The 23735-nt window shown below is 39.4% G+C and overlaps 1 long non-coding RNA gene across 3 annotated transcripts in view; it reads left to right on the forward strand.

The window, feature by feature from the left end:
- The first annotated feature begins 14155 nt into the window (after positions 1-14155).
- LOC136791318 (uncharacterized) overlaps positions 14156-23735 on the forward strand; it is a 225869-nt gene continuing 216289 nt past the window's right edge. Inside the window, exon 1 of one of the 3 annotated variants that reach the window (XR_010833046.1) lies at positions 14156-14568. This is a non-coding gene — a long non-coding RNA (uncharacterized lncRNA). The other 2 variants (XR_010833048.1, XR_010833047.1) reach the window with 2 other exon arrangements.

The raw sequence follows: 23735 nt of genomic DNA on the forward strand, positions 1-23735 counted from the left end.
TTTCCTCTTTCCCAGAGGATGTGTTGCCCGGGTTTTTGGGAACACAGGCAGGGATGGGAGTGGCACTTGACATTCAGTGTTGTGGGATAAAATTGTATAGAGCTGTAGGCCAGACTGAAACAGATCAGATTCATTAGATGCCCAACAAAGGAGAGGGCTTGCAATTTTCCATTAGCAGCATGCTAATAGGGAACTGTAGAAAAGCAATCTAGTCAACCTTTGGAGACAGGATTTTTAAAATATGGTAGCCTTTCAATTTTTAAGAGTCCATTTTTTTCTTTGAGAGAGTTATTAGTACTACACCCACTAACGTTGTCACATGAATGAAACATGCGACTGTGTGCATACAAAGCAAATTATTTTGCAATCTATTTTCATGCTGGTAGCTAAAATTTGTTTATATAATTAGCACTAACGCAAACATTAAGAAACTTCAAATGTTCTAATCTTAGATACTCAAAGCTAATCTTTTAGCCTCTGGGTATTCAGTCAAGGCTAGAAGGGTCCTCCAGGAAGATTTAAAATGAAACAAATTGCTCACTAGACTCACTAAAGATGCCTTTCTATTTCCTTGGATTATAGAATCTGGATGAGTTGCTCAGATTAGATACCTATTAAATTAATCTCAAAAATGAATTAGGAATGTGACTTGTTCCTTTAGCATGTGAGTTGTTTCTTGCTGCCCTAAATATTAACTTGTACTGAGCTGGCTCATGTGAATTGGCAGTAGTGATGTTGGGGATTCCGTTCTACTATTGTGAAATTCTCTTTGAAATGAATAACAAAGGATCTGTTCAGCAGAAATAGTTTATCCTGTATCTCTAAGGTGTTTTGAAGTTCTCTCAATCCAAGGCAAGAAATTAATGGCCTGTGGCTGTTGGTGATGTTCATGCACATTGAGAACAAAAGTAATTGTAGCTGCTACATACTTGAAATAAGTTGACTTTTTGTTTTGCTTTTTGGTAAGTGCTTGATATCAAACATCACTACTCTGAAAAACATCTTTTTGGAGATCAGGGTTTGGTCTGATATTATGTATCAAGGTAATTTCAGGTATTGGACCGAAACTATCTTAAAATCTGAAAGATATTGCAAGCAGACTTGAATAACATGACTGGTATAACCAAAATGCTATTGATTCAAAGTGTTTAAGAATATAACTAATACTTGGTCTCAATAGTTTAAATACTCTGGCTTCTGTTTTTAAATGTGACTTATGGTTTGTTTCAAGCTTTCCTCCTCCAATCCTGAAAGCAAATTTCTTTCTAATGTAAAACAAATACTGAGTTCTCTAGACAACTGCTGAGACAGGCTTATTTTACATTCTGGTTAAGAACTTGGTCCCTCATGAGGTGGCTTATATGTAATCTGCAGTCTGAACACTCTGGTCTTTGTCTCCCTCTTCCTTCATAGGGATGTGGGGACATGTGGGATTTGGATTTGTACTTGTATCATGGGGTAGGAGGTGTGAGTCTAGGTCATGATAACCACATGTCTGGAAGTGCCATAGTATAGGTGTTACACTTCTGTCTGGAGTATAGCTGTTAACGTAGTGCTGCTGGATAACTTATTGAGCTGAGGACAAAACCATTGCACTCTAGTTCTCTAGCCTTACTTCTTGATGCTCCATACTGGTTTTGTAATAATTGAATGGTAAATGTTAGACTCCTGTTTCTTGATTACGCAGAGTGGCTGTTAGACCACTAAAACAGTAAGATAAGACTTGTTTTCTTGTCTCCTGCACGTGGTCAATATAAAACTGCCTCGATCTACCTTATAGGAAGAGTTTTTTCTTTGTCTGCTTCAAAGATCCTGCATGATATGCACTGGTTATGATATGCTCTGGCCTAGGAGGAAATTGCACTCCAAGAGTGATGCCTGGAAGTACAAGGTAAAGAACTAGTTTGTGTCCATTCATTTAAAGAATTGATGGATTTGATGCAACTCGGCTTTGGATAGGATATAGTGTGTGAGCATGCCATGTAAATCTTTTTTCCTCTCTCATCTATGTAGTAGGTTAAAGGCTGGTTATCTGTTTTTCCTAAAAGCTGTGCTTAAAATGAGAACGTAATACATTTTTCTTTCCAACCCCTTAAAGAAAACTCTAAGCATTAAATAAGTTTAAACTCTGAAACTTTCTACTGCTTTTTTGTTTCTGAAGGGGACTGTCTGATTGAATTTGTTAGAGAAGTAAAAAGTAAACTCTCCCTAAACTCAGTTATAGAAGCATGTGGGTGGTTCAATAGACCTACAAAAGAGAAGTAACTACTAAACTATACAGAGATTTGGAATTGTTGTATAGTCCTATTGCATTACATATTATACAAACTTTCTGCAGAAGTATGCTGAACAAATAACTTGCAGAAAGTAATATACAGCAGGCCTAGCTTTCTACTTCGATTCCTGAAACTTCTACTGCTACATCACAATTTTCTCAGACTATTTACTAGAATTGTATCATTAATGTTCATGGTTAATTGAGAGATTTATCACAGTCATAAGGGTATGACAGGCAGTTCAGACACCTTGTTGGTATTTGAAAAGTGCAGTAAATTTTGATTGCGCAAAAGTCTGTGGAATAAGAACATGTCAGACATACAACCATGTCCTTCTCACAGAACCAAATAACTTAAAGCCTACTTTTCTGATGTTTACCAGCTGATTCTCCCAGCTTCTTAGCTTCTTTCCTAATTTAAGGAATTATCCCTCAGGTCAATGGCAATGTTTGTACCAAACAAAACCAGATCTTATGATTCCCAGTTTCTGGGCCTGCTGAAGACAGACTAGAGGGATTTTGTGGAACTAGATTTTTTTTAGCCATTCAGTAAACATAGGTACAAAAAGTCTATTATTGCATGCGAGTGTTTGAGGTAACTGCCTAATCCCTGTTCTGTTGATTGTTCCTTTTTACTCTCACTAATCCAAGCCTGTTGCTTGTCAACCTTGTTCATCCCTCCCTCACAGAGTTGCTGGGAACTCTCTCCCTCCTCCATTGTGCCTAGCTCAAAACCCTAAGAGCTATTGCCATGCAAATATTTGGCTCCTTGGAAGTTCTTTGTGATATTTTTTTGTATGGTGAAACTAGATAAAAGTGCAAATGGTATTTTCTTGGTGTAAATGATACCTGTTCAACTTACAGCTTGTACCAAACATCCTTTGCATGTAGGAGGGAATGAATTCATTGTGAAGAATTTGAGAAATCAGATTTTAATCATCAAATGAAAGGGAGGACTTCCAAGCTTCTGGAATTATTCTAAGACGCGGGTGCTCTGAGTTACAGTAAAACCTCACTAATGTTTTTTGCTCATTTGTCTGGTATTAATCTTACTGGGGCGCACAACTTGTTCTAATATGAGGGTGATCCTGATCAGTTTTTCACAGAAGTCAATTCCAAAATGCAATAGAACAAAAAACAGCTTTAATTTGTAATTTTAATTATGTTTTTGGGTTCTACACTGACTAAAGATTTCATTTGATACTGTTCTTCCTGAAATTTTGACCAGCAAAGTGAGGTGATATGAAATAACTGACAAAAATAGACATCGCTTGCTGTCTTCATGCAAGCTTTGCAGAAAATATTCTTGAGAAGTCGCTTAATTTTAGTAGTACTATTATTGGGTAGCCATAGTAAAATTACCACCTAGTTCAGAGCTCATTCAATCTTCCTGTAGTTTAAAAGTGAGCACGTAGCTAACATTGCCAGCAAAAGTATATGTTATAGTTCTAGCTGGGTACAAGGAAAGTGTTTTTAACGCATTAGATATTTAATGGGCTGTCAGGCTTGTGGTAATGCACAGAATTGAGCTTTTATATAGGTTGAACTTGGACTCCAATAAATACTCTTGAGTAGACTTCTATGGCATGGATAAAATGTTCACAGGCAAAATTATTTCTATGCTTTTTGACATGTTTCTACAGTTCAGAGACATTACTCAAGTCTGACTTTTCCAAAGTTATTGTTTGGCAATATTTCGTTGTTCTGTTTATCTTTGGCTTCTGGGTCTATAGAGAAGCTACTGGAAAACATTCAGACCACCTTCTGGAAAATCTCTTATGTAGCTACATAAACCCTCATCTTGAAGATCCTGGGAGCAACAAAGGAAGACCTAAAGTATGACTTCTCCTATATATGACTGCCTGAATGCAAAGCTGCTGGAACTATGGGGCAGACTGCTAGCCTGTGGCTGTGCTGATAGTGTCAGGAAGCCCATAGCTGGAGCTTGGTAGCCAATCGTTTACCTGGTGGAACTAGAACCAAAAAAAATCCATTAATTGTGAGCTGGCTGGAGGTGCTAGAAGAAAATGCATTTGTGTTGCAAAATGTCATTCTGGGGTAAAATCACACTTACTTTGTGAACTTTCGTAAGTGGTATTTGAACAAAACATTTTGGTCGTATCAAAACATGTTGTCTTAAATCCCTTCAATTTTTAGCATTTCAAGCATTAGATGCTTCAAAAGGCAACTAAATGCAAGCATAAAACCTTCGCAAACTGTAGTCTTAGCTTTTGTTTGCATACTCTACCTGAAGCAAATGATTAGTTTTTTTCTGTGCTATGACCTACGGGTGCTATGGAGCATGTAAATTCAGGTAGGAAATGTGAAGGCTCCAGCTGTTTGCTGCAACTTTATGATAATGGTGCACATTATTCATTTTATGGTAAGAGCATAGGTTAGTGCTTATTCCTCCACCCCCATTACAGCAATCGCTGGCAAACACAATCCATGGGTGTTAATTCATATATGTGCTTTTCTTAGCACTTTGAGTAATCATAGATGGAAATCAGTTTCACTCCTGATCTGATCCTGAATGCTCATAATCTTTAATGAATTTAATTAGTCCCATCTAATTTAGTTCTTCTGCAAACATATCAGTAAGAAGCAACTGCACAATCAGACTCCAAGTAGGGTAATTACTTTGTGAAGCTTGTTATAGATAGATTTTATTTTTCTGGTGAACATGCCTACAGCTTCCTCTAGAGAGGCAACCAAATAGATGACAGGATTTGGGGGTGGGGAGACAAAATAAAAATGTTCTATTTCCCTGGTTTTTCTGGCCTTAATGAGAACAGGAAATGACATGGCTTTATCACTATTACTTGTCCACTTGTAAAGTACCAAAAGCGTATACAACACAGCTCAATAGGTGGGAAAGGGCTAAGAAAACATGTCCTTACTATAGACCTTATAATTTAGAAACAAATTGCATATTCACAGGACAGTACAATTCACTGAATGTTCTTATTGGGCTAATAATTAGTTGCCTAAAAAAGGAGCTTGCTTTGCATGTTTAAGTTCTATTTGAATAGTTACCTTGTTCTTTTTGTCTTTGCCTTTTGTCAAGTGTAGCGTGCTCTTTTCAGAGCAGGGTTCATCTTTTGTGCACGTACAAAATTGAGTGACAGATCTTTTTTTTCTGAGCAGCCCATTCTATCTCTTCCGCTACAGAAAATGGCATAGAACAAAGAAAACTATTTTCTCCATGATAGAAGATCCACAGGCTGTTTTGGAGATGGGTACTTCTCAAAATTATCTCCTATTTGTGGGACTAATTAAATATCTTCAAGCTAATAAATGTGTATGACTCTTATCCAAGCTCTGGTTGCAGATCAGGGTCAGTTTTTTTCTAAACCCTGTACAGTTTTACTGAAAGTAAAGCTGACAGCTGTTGGCTTGCATCTGGTATTTTCGTATTGCTATAAAAGAGCATGCTATAATATCTCTAGGGATGGGATGAATTTTTATGCATTATTTCTACTGATCTCTAAACTACTTCAATTGCTTTTAGAATTGCTAAGGAAGGAAATGTTAAAGCAAACAATTTCCTCACCTAGCAAGCCTAGGAAAACATCCAGGACCAGCTGGATTAAAAAATCTCCCCAGTGAAGTGTTAATGGCTGTCCCACTCTGCACCTTGCAGGCATTGTAATATTTCTTCCAGGCACAGTAAGCTTGCACAAGAGTGTAGCACACTGCAGGCAACACAAGTGTTGTTCATGATCCTGTGAAGCCTGGAGACTACTGGTGATGCTTTGGTATGCACCAGACATGGAATGCATGGGCAGGTAACAGTCCAGGATCAGTCACCGGTGTATTTAATATGGATGCTGTTGTGACTTATTTTGTGCGCGCTGTGCAGGGAAGTGCCTGTAATGGAGATAACATGGATAACTAGTGTTACTTTCCAGCTGAATCTTTCTGTTCGGACCATTGTGCACTAGTGATCTGTGTGCTTGGATCCTATTCCTCTCAGAAGAGGAGAACCTAAGTTTTATACTGTAGGCAGAAGTCAGTGCTTCTCCCATTACTTGTCATCTACTATAAGTTAATGTGTAAAAACCATTCAAAGTTATTGCAGGGAATGCTCTGAGAGCAGTAACAGGCGTAAAGCATGAACTCAGAGCTAACTACAGGGTGCTTCTGTTTTGGGGAACTTTGAGGTTCTGCTATACTCATTTCTTGTAGAAAGAACCCAAAATCTGATTTTTTCTTCCTTGATGTTACTTCCAAGGGGAAAAAATGTGGGGAGCTATTAAGCTGGAGGGCAGAAAAGTCTCTTAAGGAGAATTCAGTAGCCAGCAGAAGCAGGGCAACTTGAGCAACAATCCTATTTACTACAGATGTTTGACCTGCAGATTGATGGAGCTAATTAGAGTTCAAGCAGAACATCTGTGAGCTGTGAAATGAGACTGGAGTGTTGAGCTTCCTAATGAAGCTGTGGGTATCCATCCTGGGCAAAGGAAAGCAACTCCTCAACAGACAGTAATTTGCTGGTTCATGGACTCTGTAAGCTGCTGTTAATCTATTTTACTGCTGCTACAGTTTGTTTTGCTCAGGTGTGTGTGTCTCAAGTTGGTAGTCTTTCAGGCGTTTGCATCAATTTATATAAGTTGGACAGCAAAGCAGGACTTGCAGAAATGCAGGTCATCAAATGAGAGGCTTTAGTTGATCAAAAACCTGGGCTTTGTAAGGCCTCTACCCCTTTTGCCTGTTGAATGGCCAAATCAGGCTGAGTGTTTTGCTATCTGTGCTTCTACAAGAAAAAAATGAGCCTGCTGAAATATGCTGGTGTAAAGCTACTACAGCTGAAGAATAAAAGCAGACCTATAGTACTTTACACCTGTTACTTTGGCTTTTTAGTTAAAAAGAATCTGGTTTTCTCTACCTTGAAGCCTAATGCCTTGTACCTGGAATTTGACTGTACTATATATCACAACAGATCAGTGTCTACTTATTTTCATCTGACAGGGCTTGTTATATATGTCTTGGGAAAGATGTTCCTCAGAGCAAAGAGCATGGTGAACAACTCCCACTTGAAGCCTTGAACTGTTACACAAAATGTATTTTCCTGGTTATGTAGGAACTGATAAAGTGAGAAGTCACAGAAATGGTATTAGTATGCTGTGGTTTTAAGCTTGTTTGCGAAGTACTGCCAAAGATCTGGTTAACAGTAGGAACTTGAAGTCTTGGAATGTTCTAGACAAATGACAGATGCTCAGTGGCTGTAGTGACATCTGAACAGCTGCCAGAACTTAGCTTACAAATTCTTGTGATATGGGAGGTGTGGTATCAATTAACTTGTCATTCAGGTCGGGCTCTTTTCTCCTATCAACTCCTGAAAATTGACAGTTTTAGCTGTTAGCTTTAGAATATGGATTCTGTAGCCTGGTATGTGTGCCATGCGTGATCAACATGTGGAAAGTTAAGGCAGCATGCAGATGTTGTCCAAATATTTATCACTTGTGTCTGCTGTTACTCTTTGTGGCTGGACCAGAGGTGTATAGTTTGGGAAGACCCATTCTAGACTTGCTAAGCATATAATCACTTACGGCTATTTAACTTCACTGAAACTTTACTGTGGAAGTGTGCCTCTAGTGATACAACTACTTTCAGGTATGTAAAGGGTGTTTCCTGGTTATAATGCACTGAAAGTGGCACAATGGAAATCAAGTCAACTAATTAGTGTCCGTAAAAGATAGGATTTTCTTTTCCCTAGTATTTTCACTGGCATTGCTGAGACTATGCCAAAGCCAAGAGTTGTAGTTGTTAAACCATATGGTACCTTCCTCAGGATCAGGGCTTGAAGCGGAGCTTTGCCTTCGCTAGTCAGAGTAACTCAGTGAGCAGCACCTCACGTTTGTGAAACACTGGAACATTTATCCTTTTGACTTAATGCGATGTGAATGACATCCAGCATGAAGAAAAGCAAATGGCTCTTGTTCAGAATAATACTCAACATCACGCTACTGAAAACATTTCAGCTTTTTTCTCTCTGCTTCATTAACTTTCCATCTCTTTTCAGACCTGAACGTATGATGCATCTTTGTCTCCTTTTCCCTGCCTAATTTCTGTCTTTGATAGCCTTATGGCTCAATGACCTCACTGAATCATCGTGCTATGTCTCACTATGTATCATATGCTACTTGCTGGTCTAAAACCTCTGCAGTAGAGATGACGAAACATGCTTCAGAACAGTTTTTACCCAGCTATGTAAGGGGATGACCTTTAACAGCAAAAAGCCAAGCATGAGCACATGGAACCAGTATTGTACTCTCGTGAGATGTTTGGTCTCTTTAGAAAAGCTGAAAAATCAAAGTTACTATTAAGCTTATCTGTTCTTATAGAAAACCCCAGTAAGATTCAGTGAAATATGGTAATTTGTAGCAGGTGTTGTGTTGACATGTAAAATTAGTATGCTGCAACACTGAATATCTGGGATATAATTATTCCCTGAGTTGTACTTGATTTAAGGAAAAGTTATAGAAACAAGATTATACTTTACAAATTTCTGCAGGTTGCTACCAGTGTTCCTATAGGATCTGTTATATTTCTTTAGAGAGCCTATTTGTTTTATCCTTATTGTAATTTGGAAAGCTTTTTTGAGGGAAAGTGAAAATATCTACTTGTTCTAAACAACCTACGCTTACATTTTTTAAACTGCCTAATAATCACAGAAACACTTTCAAATGTATAAGTAAGTTATTACACTCTAGCCATTGTATGTGTGCTTTTGAAGGCCAAATCATGAATTTGGATGAAAAGTGGACCTTGAACATCCTGTCGTTTTTTCTTGTCTAAAATAAAAGCAACAAATAACTTCTTTTTCCTTGCATATCTCTAAAATTTACTCTGAAAATACAACCTTCCTTGTACTCATACCTGGGTTTTACTTTAGTCCAATGCTGTTCGTGGTGAGAGTTTGAAAGTATTGTAAGTTGTCTGTGCTTAAGCAAGATGGATACACCCTAAATTCTAGCACTACGCAGGCATATAGTGACCTCATTTTCAAGTTTGTTGTATAGGTAATTAAATGACTCTAGATAAAATGGTTAGGTAAACTGCTTGACTCTGAGGTAAAATGAATTATACCCTGGCTTTTCTAGGCACAACAGATCAGCCAATGAGAACAGCAAATGTACTTTGAATCTGGGTCCTTCTCATTGCTGTGGTAAACCCCATGTAATAGTGTCTTGAGTGAAGCACGGTTAGGTAACGGGCTCTGGAAATGGCTATTTATTTAGCTGACTACATCAGTGCAAAAACTGCAGTGGTTTGTCTCTGCTGGGGTTTGATATTAAGGTAGATGCCCTTGTACTTAAAACTCCAAACTTTGGCTATGCAGAATGTCCTTTTCTTGGCTGGAGTTTCCTTAGTTTAAAACATGGAGAGCCATGCAGAGTGGGACTTCATCTCATTCTAAGGAAGGTATGATGGGTATTGCTTTTATTGCAGTATTTTAAAACTTCAAGCCCCAAAGTTTCTGGGGAGCTGAGAAACATGATCAAGGACAGGTCAATTCAGTGTCAGCACTGCTGGAAAACTGACCACAGGATCAGTGTGCAATGACAGCAACTCTCAGGCTGGAGGTAGATACCACTGTAAGGGAAAGTCAGTACCTAGAATCAGTGAGTTGGAAGACAACTGTCAAGGACACTGGTTTCAAAGGCAGATAAATGTGTAATTGAAGGCTGGGACAAGAGTGGTGACCATCTGCAAGGCCGAAGATGACCTTACATAAAAGTTGGAAAGTGCAGGCCTTGCAATACAGAGTACAATGATACAGAGTTTCTGCTGAGGAGCAGAAGTGACTGCATGCAGCTGGACAGAAATTTAGAATTATGTGATGGGGTCTGGGCATGACAACAGCAAAGATCCACCCATGGGATTCCCCGCTGTGCCTGGAGGATGTGGTAGCTACCAAACCAGTGACATGACGCTATCCCCTACCCTGCTGTCTGAGGAACTTGTCTTGAAACCCTGCACCTTACAAATCCTGCACTTAAGGCAGTCTGGAAAGGAAGTAATTTTGAGGTAGTGATTTATGAGCATTTCATATGATGAAGCTGTTCTGAGGTCACAAACCTTCCTGTCAAACTGCCTGGCAGACATAATATGCCTAAACTTAAAAGCAGATCCTAAAAATCATCAGATTTCTCCCTGCTCAGGCAGAGACTTCTAGAAGCTTCTTTTTTTCTTCAGCCTTGTTCAATATGTCTAAAGTTTGTTTTACTGCGATTTCAAGCTCTGTCAGGTGATGATGGTTCTCATTTTGACTGCATTTATTTTGCTTAGGACAGTGGAGCACAAACTAGACTGAGTGCCTTAAGACCTCTCAGAAAAAAAGTTAGGAATTACTCTAGACGCTTAACATTTAAGAAAAATGACTTACCAACCCCAAAATGCTTTATGCTCAGTGTTTGGCACAGAAAGCGCAGACTGGCCATTGTAATAATGTGAGTATTTTGTGCAGATGTAGAAAGAAGCAGAGAGAATGAAATGGTGACAGTCCGTGATGAAATTTCATTGGTGCTGTTCCAAAACAACTGATAGCATTGGCTTATGTTAATTTGCTGGTTAAGTCTAGGAGATCAGGAAATATGGAGGGATGTTGGCTTAAAAAAAAAAAGTAGCTGCTTACAGTGTTTGTATCAGTGGTGGCTTGTTGCCCTTCCCTCTTGGGGAGAATTGTCCTGGCTTTGTAAGTGTGAGTATCTCTTACACACAATTCAGGTGTTTGAATGCTGCAGCAGCAATAGTTATATTCACCAGTCACCTTTTTGCAGAACAGGATGTTAAACTCCAAACATTGATTTAGAAACTAAAGCTCTTCCGTAAGACACTAAAATAAGCTCTAGAGGTTGTATGTGAGATGGGACTATGCTGGATTTTGTGCAGGAGGCAGTTCAGTTGCAGACCTGTTCAGCTGAACTTCAGATGTGCACCATGTGAAAAACTTGAAAGCTCTTTAAGTAGTTAGCAATTGGAAAGCAATTTGAATCTAATGTTTGCTAAATTACAAGTTAAATGGCATGGTTTTAAAAAGAATTCAACCTACTGCCTTTTCTCTGATGAATAACTGAGCTTGTGTTTGGGTGGGAATTGAGACCGTAGGCATTTAATTGATCTGTAGTTGCTAGAAAGCATTGAGGTGCAAGGAGCACAGGCTCCGTTTCTAGAGGCAGAAAGATTAGTGCACCTCAGTGCAGAGCACTGCTTTTTCTGGTACTGCTTGCAAATAGCTTTAACAACATCTTTGTGATGAGTGTTAAGTGGGAACAGGGACTGAAAATTTGGCTCAAAGAGGAAAGCTGTCGTTGCTTTGTACTAGTGTCATTCACCAGGATTACAGGCATCTGTGGTGAGGTTGGTAAATGCAGTGCTTTTCTATGAAGGAAAAGAAAGGACACTGGGATAAAGGGGGTGGATGAATAGGTGAAGCAAGGAAGAGTGGACTCACAGCAAAGCTCGGAGGCAGGAAGGGGAGTAAGTAGGAAAAAAATGTCAGCACATTGACAACAAAATCCAGGTCTGTTTGGAGTAAAGTGCAGGAGTGTCAATGGGAGCTTCACAGAAGCTGTAGGAAGTGCCATGTCTCTGTCCTTGTTTTCTTAAATGATCCTCATTGGTATAGTAGGAGCATGGGAGATCAAAGAGGGAGGGATTAGGATTGACCAAGGTCAATCTTTGAGACTATCTATCCTTTGGAGGCATTTGAGTGCAGCTGTAGAAGAGAGCTGTGTCACAGTGTTCACCAGGCACAGGGAAATCACCCACTAGTTGGAAGGAGAGTTTTTACCCAGGTACAAATGACCACAAAACTGCAGAGTGTTTTTGAGGAGCTCGGAGCCATTCAAACTGTGCTTTGTAAGAAATGCAGAGCATTGGTATGGTAATGGAAAGGTAAATCAGTATAGGTGGGGAAGATCTCAGAAGAATGGAAAGTGTACAAACAAACTGATTTCAATTTTCTTGTTGGTTCATGCTGTGCCAAAAAGCTGTTCCTCTGGAAAACACCTTTAAATGTCTGTGTTCTGTTCTCCTATAAAGCTGGCTTTTATAATGATGTATCTCCAGAAGTTAGGACTCTAAGAAACAGTTTTTGCAATACCAGACCCACTAAAAGCTGTGGGATTTCTGACAATCTGCAGCACAGCTAAGTATTAGCCTTTAGGATTACAAAACAGCAAGAGTAAGCTTGGCTGAAAACCCCTCCTTTCATCTCCTCTGTCAATTCAGCCTGAATTCAAGACTAATAGGACTGTACTTGCAGTTACAGTTTGAGCTTCCTTGTATTCTAAAAAGAATTGGTATTTGTAGCAAGAAGCACATGTGGAAGGGGAGACTTAATTCCTCAGCTGTGTGGATATAATCCTAAAGCTCCTGCTGTGGTGCAGTGAACCTCTGATGTACAAGAAGACTGGCTCAGTGCTGAGAAGCTTTTGGGTTTGTTCTGATGAGAGAGATGCCTTGGCTAAATGTGCCTCCCCCGAGCTTAGAAGAAGGGCTCAGATCATTGGAGGTGTCCAACTACACCCATGCCAGCACCCCTGAAGGCTACCAGTATGAAACCAAGCAAGAGCTGGGGCTGCACGGAGCAGCAACCTGTGGACAAGGCAGTGATGGTGTACGGTGGGGAGCGACAACCCACAGCAGTTGAGGTGGCCAGGCTCTGCTGGAGGAGTTCGTGGTAGTACCCCTCATCTGTCACTGCTTATCTGACGCATGCTGGGCACACAGGATAAATCCCCAGATCAGGAATAATCCCCAGCCCCCCCAGTTGAACTGCTCTTCATTGAGAAGAGATTTGGAAATCTTGCTGTGGCAGAGGGTGTGGAAGGGAATTGTTTAGGTTGGCTGCTGATACCAGTGGATTTTCCTTTCTAAGGGGATTACAGTCTGGCCCTTGGTGATGTATGTTTCACTTCATATACCTCTGAATTTAAGCAGCAGGGAAATCACAAACAGAAGAATATTTTATTGCTTAACTACAAGACGTAATGTGCCTTACCATGAGATAGGACAGTTGGCTTGCTCCTAGAGCGTGAATAAACACACTTTTTTCTCCCATTAGGAATACAACTGCTGTGTTTTTCTGATAAAGGTACAGAAATCTGGAGTGTTGCCTGCACAGAAATGCTTTCTTTATATCTAATGGTTGCCTTATCAGTATGGGAGGAAGCACGATTGTCTTCAAACTAATGTTCCTTTTACTAAACGCCTCCACTTCCCACTTCATCCTCACTCTTTTACCTTCAAACGCTGTTGTATTGTATCACTTCTATTGAAAGATTGTTTCTGGCAATTATAGTTAGAGAGAATAAATCTGAGATTATAAGCATAAGAAACAAAGATGAAGAGATGCATTATGTTTCTCTTCTGTCTCCACTGAAATAGAAATGTGCTTGTGAGCATTGCTATTGCCTCCTGGGTCCAAAACTAAAAGCGGCCTTTTTGAGGCTATAATTTTGTTCAGGAGTTTGAAGAGATGGTTTCAAAAAGAGAAAACTAAATCAATTACAATATTTGCTGAACTATCTAAGAGTTGTCATCTGTTTTTAATACCTTTTGGTATCCATTATTCCTGCATCCTATAATTCATCTTTGCTTCCTTTCGTCAGACTGTATTTGCTGTTTCCTTCTTCCCTTATGCTGCAACCTGAATCTGTTCCCCCTGCTCTGTGGTACTACAGTAATATACACAGTGTAAAAGATGTCTAGAAAAACATTGGAAATGTGATTAACCTCTGAATTCTTTACGGAAAAACCAGAAAAAGGAAAACACCCAAAAGAGAAAAACAAGCAGAGGGAAGAGGGGGAAGGATATAGTTTTATTGCTCTTGTTATTGGGGAGACCCTAAAAAGCATTTATTTGCTTCCCTTTTTTGTTTTTTGAGTGGGTGGATTCCAGCTTGCTTTAGCAGCAGCTCTCTAGGCTGCTCTGGTTTGTTCTTTCCCACAAATTCTGGGTTTGGAAATAACATCGTTATCTGAAGTTGTTTCTAAGATATCGAGGGAATTAAAAGGGAGCTATCACTGAAATGATAGGTGCACAGTTGCTGTGCCGCTCCTGCTTTGACATAACACATACCCTGGCTTCCCAGAGCATTTGCAAGCACTGCACACTGAAGAACTAAATACTTCTTTCTGAAAATACTAATTTCCTGATCTTTCTCAAGATCAGGATTTACACTGCTTGGCTGGCCCCACCTTAGTGCCTTGAATGCACTCCAGAAAATGGGGAGAGGCTGAGTTCAGCTGCCTCAGTTCTAAGCCTAGCGCTCGTTTCTGATGTAAGTACTGATGCATATGTGTGTCCCTGACAGAAACGTCCAAGATCTTTATGGATTTATGGATGTCCCAGTTGCTCGTATTTCTGACACTTCCTATAAGACCAGAAATATTTCACCAGAGATCCTCAGGTACTGACTGTCTATTTTTTCCTGAATTTGAAAGAATTTGAAGCTGTCTTAAAAATGCCTTACCGCAGCCTGTGTCTGCAGCAACTGGCTGTGCTACAAGCTGTTTTAATGTCTATCTTTAATATTTTTGATCTTAGTGCTGTGGTCTAAATACCCAAATCCCAAACAAACTTATTTTTTCCATGACTCACTAGTATTCCAATTATCAGCCTGTAAAAGGAAGATTACCACAAAGCACTTGTGCTGTGTGTGTTCAAGTTATCCAAGGATAACTAACATTTCTTGCCTGTATTTCACCCTGTTCCTCTAGAAGACAGCTGTGACCAGGCTTAAGCCACAGGTCTTAGATTTACCCAATTTGGGGTGCATCAGAACAGGACTGAACCTCCTCCAGCTAATTACAACTGAGCAATGACTTTGCTTGGATACAGATAGTCCTACCTTTAAAGCTAATAGAGATCCTATAACCTTAGCTTTGTACTTCTCAAGGATTAAAGTGCTTAGTATTTGTATACATATTATATATGTAAAACATTTGTATCTGATGAATAGCTACTAAGCACTTTATCTAAGGAATATTTTCCTGGCTTTATTTATTTGTTTCTATTTATTAGGAACTGTGTACGCCTATTGTAAGGAACTTGGGCGGGGAGATTTTATATATATTTTTTTGGTGTTAGTGAGAGGTATTACTTTGTCCATCTCACATATCTTGTTTTTGTCTTAGTGGATTCCTGACCTCGTCACTGTCTAAATCAGCCCGTCATGCCAACAGCACCGTATCACCCTTGGTCAGGAACTTTAGTTGCTTTTCAAATAGTATGGTCATTATTTTTACAAGTTTGGCTAAACATCAGAGAAGAGCACATGAAATAAGAGCAGGAAACTAAAAGTAAGCAGGGATAACACACTTTGACTTAGATTTGTGCTAATAACTGGTCTAAGGATATTAAGGTCTTTCATTGTGACAGCAGCAGTATTCAATCTGCAGCCTATCAGCTGGAGCTGAGCTGGATGCTTACCCTGCTGCAGGTTAGAGGTTGACTCTGTGTTTTAAACTCGATATCTATATTACAAGTGCTATGAGGACACAATGATATATTTATCTTTCCTGGAAACGTGGAGCCCACCAACTCTTTCTGGAATAGGACAAATGGATGTCAGTCCTTGTCAAGCATCACAATCTGAGCTAGCCAGAGAAAATACACCAGAAACCCCAAACAAAACAGGTTTCTACATAAAGCTTGTCAAAAGTCACCATCAAAGTACAAGGAAGTCATTTAAACAAGCTTGTGTTGCTGTTCCTTTCTACAGCACACGTCTTTATCTGCTTTTAATTTACTGTCCTCCCCTTTTTTTCCTGTCCCACACAGGATTTTATACTTTAGTAAGAACAGTCTGTTCTTTAATAGAGCTGGGAAAAAACAGGCTGCTCTTACTGGAAATGGGAGCTAAAGGCCTAGCCCCCATTCCCAAAAGGGAAGCAATCAAGTTCTTAGAAGAGGATGAATGTAGCAAGTGCCTACATTAGGAATGCTCCGTCAAGATTTCTCAAAGAAAAGGGTACAAGATTATTGAATTACTAATTCTAATGTTAAAGCTAGAACCTAGTAGAAGGAAAATGCTACATTTTTTGTTATCAAAATGTATGCCTGTTGATTTTAATGTGTTCTTTTGTGGAGAAGTCATATTTTAAGAACTAGTGTATGAGATGATCTGTGTGCTGTAGTATAACTGGTTTCCTAAAAAATAAAGCTTTTGATTGGTTTAGAGCAGATTTTTGTAGAAGCGGATTTACATTGATCATGTAAATGACACGTTGAAAGATGGTTTAAAAACCATGAAAACTCAGTTTCTGTAATATGGAAAGCCATATGTTCATAATGATACGGAAAATGTGAACAAAAAGAATAAAAAATTGTTTCAAAAAAATTAAAACTTGCAGAAAGATTTCATGATTCTGATTTTCTGGACAAAACTGGCAGAATAATTGTTAGCAAAAGCAAAGTAATGAATGCAGGGAGTAATATTCCCCTAACTGTAAAGTGCACAGTGATGGGCTTGGAATTATCTATTGTCATTCAGGAAAGAGATCTGTGAATTATGATTTTCCTCAGGACAAGAACTTGGAGGTCAAATGAAATAATGCAGAAGGTCTAGATGCAAATAACTTTATAATGATGGTTTTGACAATATAATTATAAGCTACTTATACTTCTGCTGTTCAAAACATATTCTAAGTGGTTTCAAAAGGCAGATGCTCATGTATGTAAGCTTTTTAAATGGAGGATAGCTATACAAACTCATTCTATTCAAGTTCCCAAATGAAAATCTGGGAGGTACTCATAAAAATGTACTCTTTGTTGTGTGGGACTGCTCAAAGGGTAAGAGACACCTTTGTGAAGGTACGTATTTTTTTAATGCATGTGGTCACATGCAACTAAAGGACAGGTCTTCAATGTAACTGTTTCACCTAATGATTTGTTTGAGCTTTGCTATGACCACTGTGTAAGCAACTTTTCCATGCCCTAAGGCAAAGGTAGGGAAGGGCTGCATTCAGTCCCCAGTGGCACCTGGTACAGACTAGCAGCTTTCTGTTGTATTTCTGTGCAGAGGATGATCATAGGAATGTATGAACTCTTCATAGCAGTGATTATCTAGTTCCTATCAAGTAGTATGTCATCAGTATAAGACATAGAAATATGCCCAGATTCCCAATACTTTGCTTGGAATAATGAATTTTTGTGAGGTATGAAGGTGTTTAGGAAAACTTAACTCTTACCCAATGGTAACTTGGGGGAAAGCAGAAGAGGGAAACTTGGGGAATGAGGTTCAGAAAAGGCAGGAAAAGGAAGAATGTAATTTAAAAATGGTTAATAGGCTGTTAACAGAAGGGTCTGAAGAAGGGGGGGGATGGTCTGAATAAGGTAATGTTTTGAGGACATTCCTTAGAGGGGGGAAGAACATAATCCTTTAGCTCAATATTCCTTCTCAAAAACAAATGAAAAATAGAATCCAAGTGGTTGATGCTGTTGATTAACATCATGGATAAAGAGCCTCACAGTTTAAAATGCCAGAGCTCAACTGAGGAAACTCATTTTAGGAGCAAACCTCTCCCCGTTCTCTGCCACGCTGACGCAGAAAGTTAACAATGTCTTCCTTGACGAGAATGACATGAAAGTTTCATGAATCCTGAGATAAATGGAGATTTGGAGGGAATCTTGTTAGTAAGAGATGAAGAGAAACATCTGAGAGGTTATCTATAAATGATGAATATTCTTTTCAAGGAGGAAAAAAAAATCTACATTACTGTGATAGTGGAAAATGGTTTGAGCGGCAGAAAGCTACTGTCTGCGAAAGAATAGGGAATCCATTTAGTGACTTCTCTCCTTTACTCAAAATTCTCTCCTGTTCTGTCAAATGTCAGTAGAAAACTTTTAGAGCATGGTCAGCTTAAAAAAAAAGGGGGGGGGGGGGACTTTTCTTTTTCCTGGGAGTATTTCTCAAAGCTTTCTAACCTGTTTAAAACAGGGGAAAATCTTCCACTGCTTTCTGCACTCCCCCCACCTCAAGTTGTGTGGCCCGGTTCAAGGTTGTCTGAACCTCCTAAACAATATGACACAGGACTTCAAAGCACTAACTTCTGCTTGGACCAGAGCATTCATTTCCTTGGGGGGGGGGGGGGAATATTTACTTTGGTTCTAAATGTATTTTGTAGAAGTGACTGTAGATGTTGAAATTGCTCACCAGATTAATCATCCTTGCTGCTGGTCAAAATAAAAATGAAATTTTATTTTTAGAACTTTTATTTTTAATCTCTAGGTTGTAGTGAAGTAACTTGAGAAAGTGAGTTGAACATTAAGAGGATATCCTGCCTTTTCCTGATCATACCAAGAAACTTCCCTTCTGGACAATCTTCATCTCTCTATTCTTAATTCATTCCTCTAATTTCAGGAAGATAACTGCAATGTCCTCCTTCCCTGTTCCTTTGCAGAATGGCATGAAAACTATTATGTGTAGAAAACTACTATTCTGTGTAGTCAGCTTACTTGCCATTACCTGCTTCTGGCACAGTATTATTGCTTCTTGCTTTTCAATTGAATGATGAGTGGCGAGCCCACTCCTTACCTCTATGCCTGCCCAGTGCCTAATCTGGAGAGGGAACTCTAAGCACTGCTTTAGCAACTGAAATTTGAAACACAGCACTAGTAGGCTGTGCAAATGTACAGCAAAATTTGGTTGAGACTGGTCTAGGAAGATAACTGCTTCAAACTGTGGTCAGGTTTACTGTATCATGCTGCTTTCCTTGCTGCAAAGCACTATTCCTGGCTCTGTGCCTTCAACTGCTAGAAAGCTATTTAATTACCTAGCTAGAATAACTATAAAAATACTTAATCACTTGTAGGTGTTAGGCATGTGGGAAGCTGGGAACCTAGTCAGTATAGGAGAGTGGTTTAGATTTTTTTGGGGAGAACAACAGAAATGAAAAATGTTTGTTTCTTAGCTAGTGGGTGGCATCCCTGCTCATGGCAGGGGATTGGATCTAGATGATCTTTAAGGTCCCTTCCAACCCCAGCTGTTCTATGACAAGATAGTTATGAGAAAATATGCTTTGAAAATGTTTGAAAACCAATGCATTTTATTAATAAATAAGATATCATAGTACCCCCGGGTCAATTAGAAGACATTGTCCTTTTGTACACCTCGCATTATAGAATGGAGGGGAAGCTTAAATCTCTATCATCAGAAAGCTCTATTTATCCCTTAATGTTTTAACTAATTTTTGGAAGAATTTCAGAATGTTCTCCCATAGGTTGATTTTATTTGGGAGCAGGGAGAATGACGAAGGGAATCTTTGCCACAACTGAACTTTTCCACTGGGGAATTTCAACTAACTCAATTTCAAACTGGCTAGGAGAGAAGTCATGATTTTCCCCTTGTCCTGGTTTTGGCTAGGATAGAGTTAACTTTCCTCCTAGTAGCTGGCATGGTGCTGTGTTTTGGATTTAGGATGAAAATAATGTTGATAAGTTTTAACTGTTGCAGAGTCATGCTGGCACTAAGTCAAGGACTCTTCAGCTTCTCATGCTGCCCTGCCAGTGAGGAGTCTGGGGGTGCACAAGGAGCTAGGAGGGGACAGAATGAGGACAGCTGACCCAAACTGGCCAAAGGGATATTCTGTACCATGTGATTTCATGCTGAGTGATTAATACAGGGTGCCTGGCCAGGCCAAGAGGACCACTGTTTGGGGATGGGCTGGGTGTTGGTTAGTGGGTGGTGAGCAATTGCTCATCATGCATCACTTGTTTTGTATGCAATATTTTTATTATCATCATTATTATTGTTTTTCTTTTTTTTGTCCTTGTAAACTGTCTTGATTTCAACCTACTTCATTTTCTGATCCTCTCTCCCATCTCACTGGGAGGGAGGGTGAGTAAACAGCTGTGTGGTGCCTAGCTGCTGGCCAGGCTAAACCACAACACCCCTCCTAATTGTCCCATCTGCCTGATGAAGAAAGTTCTAAATATTATCTGTCTTCATGGACATAAGTTGTAGAGCTGTGGGATCTTTTCCTGTCAAATTTCATCTAGCATTTTTCTTAGAAGATACTTAACCTTGAAAACCTTTCTGTCATCTCTTATATTCTCCTTTATTTCAGGGAGAAAGGGCTTTGAGAATTCAGTGACCCATTGTGTTGGCAGGTGGTTGACTTTCTTTAAAGTAAGCCTGAAACTGCCTTCATTTAAAATACCAAATAAGGACCTTGGTGAAGCTTAGGTTATACTGAGCAAACCACCAGACCTTTGTGAGATCATTTGGATAAGGTGAAACAGGGTAGAGAGGAGTTTTCTTAAAACTGCTCTATCTTGGAGAGTCATCCTGTATTCTTGTGCAGCCAGTAATGCTGCCAACAAGAAACCCTTGAAAGCAAGTAATTTATTCTGCTTCTCCTTGCCCCAAAGTTCTGTAACAGTGGTCTGGAGTTTCCCAGTGAGGTCACAGATGATGTTTATGAACATGTAGCTGGAGCCTGACAAAGTTAACGATGAGGTTCTGTCCAGCTCAAGAACTGACCTTTCACAGATTGAAATGTAAAATACAGTAAAAACTGTGTAAGCTACTAGAAGGTGAGATTTAAAACAAAACAACAGAAATCACCTTGGATAATACTTAGGACTAGAATTTGAGATTTTTGAACTGAAGTGTTCAATAATTAGGCTGTGGAAGTAGTACTTCTAATAATAGGTGGCACTGGTTTTGAGTTTTAAATGCTTTTATTGTTTTTAGGCTTTTGTCTGTAATTAATGATGATAGAAATGCTTAAGTCTTTTTATGTATGTTGGAGTTACTCTGCTCCAGTAATTTCTACATTTGAAGAGTATAGAATTAAATTTTCTACTTCCATATAATTTGGGATCCTGGAGATGCATTAGGATAATGTTTTAATAGAAAAACTGAACTCTAGTGACTGGCTGCCTTTTCCTGGACAGTTAATGTTATAAAAGAAACTCAAATTCTGCTCCTTTGAATTTCTGCTCTCACTCAAACAGACCACCCAGCATCTAATCTGACTGCAGATACACAAGGTGATTTTTTTACCTGTTTGCAGTATGCTGCTTATGTGCATATAAAGAATGAGAGCTGTAGGTGAGATCTCAGTGGAAGAAGCAAACTTGGTCACTAAGGGATATATATTTCCCTTCTAAATTGACAGCTGACTAAATTATTTGTATATGGATGTTTTTTCATGTCTTGGAAGTGGTGCAGGGACTGTAAGACTAACATGCTGTCAATTGTAATGGGTTGCTTGAACAGTCTCTGCTGAAATCAGGGATAGATCATGATCCGTTTCTGGAGAAACAAACTAAACTTTCAAATTGTGGACAACGAAGGTAACTGAAGTTGAGCAAACTGCAGGGTCCTTGTTTTCGATTTGTGGCTAACTTGCTGCATGAGATTAATCTGTGTGGATATATGTGGCAGGAGGTCTGAAAAAGCCACTGGGTATGACTGCAGGATGGCTAAATGGTGCCAGTGTGTGGGATAGATATTAGCATACGGGAAAGGGAATCCTGTGTTGTAGCCAGCAGTGTTATAGCTCTCCTGGATACAGCTACGGTGTGCCCACACTTGGCCCTGACAGAGCCAGCGTTGAGGTGTGCTGGGTAGAGAGAGGTCACTGAGAGCTGCAGAAGGTCCAAAACCACCGATGTGTTGGTGACATCTTTGCTCAGTCTCCTTATTGTGAGCACGGCTTTGCCCCAGGCTGCATGGTCACTTGGTTTCCAGCAAGCTGGAAGTTTAACTGGAAATGACCTCATTTAAGTTACAGTCAGAGAAAAAAATAGCACTAGAAAGTTCCATTTTCCTATTTCGTAAATGTAAGAGTTCTGTTTAGAAGGACTGAGCTTTTTTTCCTGATGTTTATAAATGGAAATGACAGTCTGGGTAAAAGTTGGTCTCTACAAAAAGTAAAAGCTTAAGTAGTAAACAGAAGAATGAAAACAAACTCCTCTTATCAGGTTTTCTGTTTCATTGGAAAAATAACCTCTGAAAAACACTTTTTTCCCTTCCTTTGACCCTTGTAACTAATGAATATTTGTATTAACCATCCGGTTAGGCTACTGCTAACTTACGTGGCTACTTTTGTAGGTAAACAAAGCTAATGAATGCATGGTATACACTTACAAAGCTATTTTCAGCAGTGGGACATTCTCTCCTCCTCCTCTTCACCCCTCTACATAAATAGGGATGATCACCCTGGTAATCATTTTTTTTATTTTTGCTTCCTTTTTAAATGGGCAAATAGAGGGGCCCTCCTGCTCTGTTTCTTAGGTTTGCAATAAGATATCAAGCAATCTGCATGGTACCTGGCAGTTATGTGGCAAAGCTAAACCACAAAGGGGGGGGAAAAAACAAGTGGTTTCAATGCCAGGAACATCCCAGTCTACAGTGCAGGCTGTCATAAACAGGAACATCTTAAAAGCCTTCTTTGAAGGATATTTAATCACCTCTCCCCCAATAGTTCATTTCAGTGTTTGAAGCTTTCTTTATTAGCACACTTTTTTTTATGTCTTGATCAGTGTTTTCCACGTTGTTCTGCTTTCAAATTTATCCAGAACTGTTGCATCTTGACCTGGAAGAGGTGTATGAACCCCCTGGACAGTCACACTGCTTTTGTGGGAAAGGTGGCCAGCAGTCCCTGTGGTGGTCCACCTCTTTTGGGTCGTGTTGTGCCACTGTGTGTGTGTGAAGCACTATTTCATATAAGAAATAACAAACTAGACTACTGTTAGAATATCTAAAAGCTGGATCCAGTCTATCAGAGGTAAGTAGAAAAGGTCAGATGCAAAAATGCTAGTTAAATTGGTAAGAATAAGATCTAAGAGTTAAACAACATACTAACTTATGCTAGAATATTCAAAGGCCTATGAGGTTGCTTTCTGTCCAGGTTTAGAAACAGCTAGAATTCTCCTGTTAGGCTAGGTATTTGAGGCTGTATGCAAGGGTAGAGTGAGGCTCTGAGGTTTACTAGTATTTGCCAGTTTTTAATGAAGCTTGTAAAATTGAGATGAGAGTTTAAAGAAAAAAAAGGGGGTGGGGGGAAGTGTTCCTCACCCAAGCCATCTTTCCTCTCTAAATCCAGTAGCCCAGTTATTGATTATCCACCCAGTGGAGTAACAGTTGGAGCCAGTAATATTGGTCAGTTATTTTGTTGCATTGCAGCAAACACTGGAATTTTTGCAGAGCTGTGTGTGAACCAATGCCATTTATAATTAAAAAGAGAAATCTTGCTAGTACTGTAGTTCTGAGTAAAAAAGACTTTTGGCTTAGTCTTCATATTTGGTGTGTGAAGTTGCAGTGTACCCTTAACAATGTGATGCAATCCTTAACCTGTATATAGTAGTAGAGAGGGCCGGTGAATTCTAGCTATTTTCCCAGAAAAGGCCTCTCCCTGGGGGTAGGGTATCTTTTCTGCAACAAAGATGCAACTGAAGCGTTGTGCAGAGTACAGGGATAAGCTGGGAGGTAAGAGC

This window comes from Anser cygnoides, chromosome 7 (assembly GCF_040182565.1).
Source record: "Anser cygnoides isolate HZ-2024a breed goose chromosome 7, Taihu_goose_T2T_genome, whole genome shotgun sequence".
Lineage (NCBI taxonomy): Eukaryota > Metazoa > Chordata > Aves > Anseriformes > Anatidae > Anser > Anser cygnoides.